This window comes from Crinia signifera, chromosome 1 (assembly GCF_055691185.1).
Source record: "Crinia signifera chromosome 1, ASM5569118v1, whole genome shotgun sequence".
Lineage (NCBI taxonomy): Eukaryota > Metazoa > Chordata > Amphibia > Anura > Myobatrachidae > Crinia > Crinia signifera.
The window spans coordinates 471,871,634-471,874,665 of NC_139217.1; positions in this window are offsets into that span (position 1 = coordinate 471,871,634).

Below are 3,032 nucleotides of genomic sequence, written 5' to 3' on the forward strand. Positions count from 1 at the left end.
TTATGGGGATAGGACTTTTACTTCTCTGCAATGTATTACCCACAATCTATTTACGGTGTCCTGTAACCGAAGTCATATCCTATGTGTCATTGTGGTTATTGCAGGAGGCATGGTGTACCAGAGCCCTCTGTGCAGGCTACAGGTAAAAGGGGGTTGTGTCCTTCAAGTTCTGATCTACCTGGCCTTTGCCATGCCCCTAATGACATAATTCCCCCTTCCCTATGATGTCACACATCACTTGTCAGACCACACCACTGCGCCGTGACATTGTAGTAAGGTTACCAGAATTCTGGGGAAGGGACAGTTATTCACACTTTGTAAAATTCCATAAGATGACAATGAGTTTCCCAACCCTACACACTAAAAGATATATTGTAGTCATGGCGATATTCCATCATGTCCAGGGTTCTTTCATTTGGGGGTTGCCCAGCCATCAACCCGAGGGAGAGCACAATTGGAGGTGAACATAAGACAGTATGCCCGATAGTGTGTTCCGTTATCTGTCGTAATAATATATCAGATTATATATCGTCTGTGTTCCCAGACTATGAAATGTTAAACCATTCTTACCTTACCATGTGTAAAGTGCCTGGCGGATCCATCCATAGGAATCACTGTATTGTGAATACAAAGCATAAAGGGGTGTATCCCATGGCGCCGGCCGCTCACCCTATTCTACATTCCGGGGGAATCCTCGCTGTCAGAGGACGGTGAGTATTCCCCCAAACACGAGGGTCATGGCTAATGCAGGAAACCCGCTGCATTTAACCACGAGTCTCGCTGTTTTAGTGGCCGCATACAGCGTTTCTCCCTCTCTCCAAACACGGAGCGAGGGGGAAACAGCGTATGCAGGTGAATACTGACCCTGCCCGCTGTCACAGCTCGCCCCCAGCTTGGAATATGGGCCTTAGTTGCAATAACAAGCTCACAGTATCAGTATTAAGCACAAAACATGCAATCCTATCCACAACTGTGCGCACAAACAGGCTGATAGAGGTTAGCGTTGATGTCATAGACCCTCCCTTATAACGCCTGGGCACACCAGCGTTTTATATGATAATCCCAGAAAACAGCCGGCAACCACCCCCAAACCCTGGCTTCCTGTCAGTCAAACTGCGAGGGAATTGCAGTTAGATCCTTACACTAGTCACACATGCGCACTACAATCTGTATGCACGTGCAGTCGTTCGATAATCGTTTGGATTACAAATCCGCACTGCAGCGCTCAGGTTTGAATACCCCCTATATGTTACAAACTGTCAGTAGGAAATAGTAGAAACTGACAGATTTATCCAGCAGCTGAGAGAGACCGGTGAACGCAAGAGGTGGGGTTGTGACACTGTTTCACCTGCTTGGCCAATCAGGAGGCAGGGGTTTCAGATACACTTCTGATAAGTCAATGCAGGGTTGTGCATTAAAGGTGCTTGGCCTCTGCCATTTGGTGTAATTGTGTCTCCTACTATAGCCACTCTGTGTAGCTTTATCCTCCCTTCACAATATCTAATATCGAAGCATTTCCATGCATGGAATAATTAATAAGCTTGTAATGTATCTATACAATGCTTAAATTGCCCGTCCTGGGGGATGCCGTAGTAAGGCCCGTCCTGGGGGATGCCGTAGTAAGGCCCGTCCTGGGGGATGCCGTAGTAAGGCCCGTCCTGGGGGATGCCGTAGTAAGGCCCGTCCTGGGGGATGCCGTAGTAAGGCCCGTCCTGGGGGAAGCCGTAGTAGGACCCGTCCTGGGGGAAGCCGTAGTAGGACCCGTCCTGGGGAAGCCGTGGTAAGACCCGTCCTGGGAGAAGCCGTGGTAAGACCCGTCCTGGGAGAAGCCGTGGTAGGACCCGTCCTGGGAGAAGCCGTAGTAGGACCCGTCCTGGGATGTGTCTCCCTCAGGGTTCTAACAGGTGCTCCACATAAGATCACACGACCAGCAGCAGCAGAAGTAACAGCAGCCCTCCCATTATGGCATCACAGATCATGGCTCACAGTACGGCCTCTACCCAGCTGGAGCATCTGTATCAAGGACCAACACTTCACCCAAATCTCTGATGTTCTGAACACTGAACGGTCATTACTGTGTAACAAAGTTCCATCATACCTCATGGAATTGGGGGGAGACGGGAGATTGTGCCTACTGGTAAGGGGTGCGCAGAAAAAAGGGAACTGGTCTTGCGATAGTTGACTGAATCCTGTGCCTGTTTTTGTCACACTGAGGGCATGCCCAGCGCTTCCTGAGCTTCCCTATGCAGAGCCAAAGCAACAGGAGCCCCCATGATGGGTATGGCCTACCATCGATGGTTGCATACTATGCAATAGATGACCATCGCTGGTTGCACAAACCAATTGTCTTCACAAAAGTTCCACTTAGTGGTCCGTGGGCCTATCAGAAGCTGGGGTCAGGGCTTCGTGAGAGTCAGGGGGTGGAGTTATGCTCCATGTCTCTGTAGGGTGGGGAAGCACCATTGATGGCAGGAAGCTTCTGAAGTGCCCAGATCTTCTCCTCCCAACTGTTCCTATTGTAGCAGGACAGTGCCGCTATTTGGAGACTGTCCTTCTGTTCCTCCCACTGGCTGCAGGGTCCTGCAAGTGGGACAAGTTGGGGAGCCTGTGGTCACTGTGGCAGGTGATCTCTGGACAGATGCCATGCACATGCCACAGTATCTGTGGCGCAAACTCCACAGAGGTCGTGACCTTTATGTCGATGTAACGATTCTAGTTCAGTGCGTGCTGCGTTGTTGTACCACACAGAACATCGGTACTAACTGTACATATCAGCAGCAGCACAGAGAGGGCAGTTCTGTCTCTATTCTAGAACTGATTGATGATTATGCAATAGCCCGTTATTCCAAATATACCGATAGTCTTCTAACACTGGGGGTAATTCAGACCTGCTCACTAGGCTGTGTATATTCGCGAATGGTGGGGCAGGCGCTGATGTAATATGACGGCATCCGCCCACCCCAAACAGGCAGGGTCACCTTGCGTGTCCATGGGAACACCCACACGCCTGTCCGTCATTTACGAATGCCCCG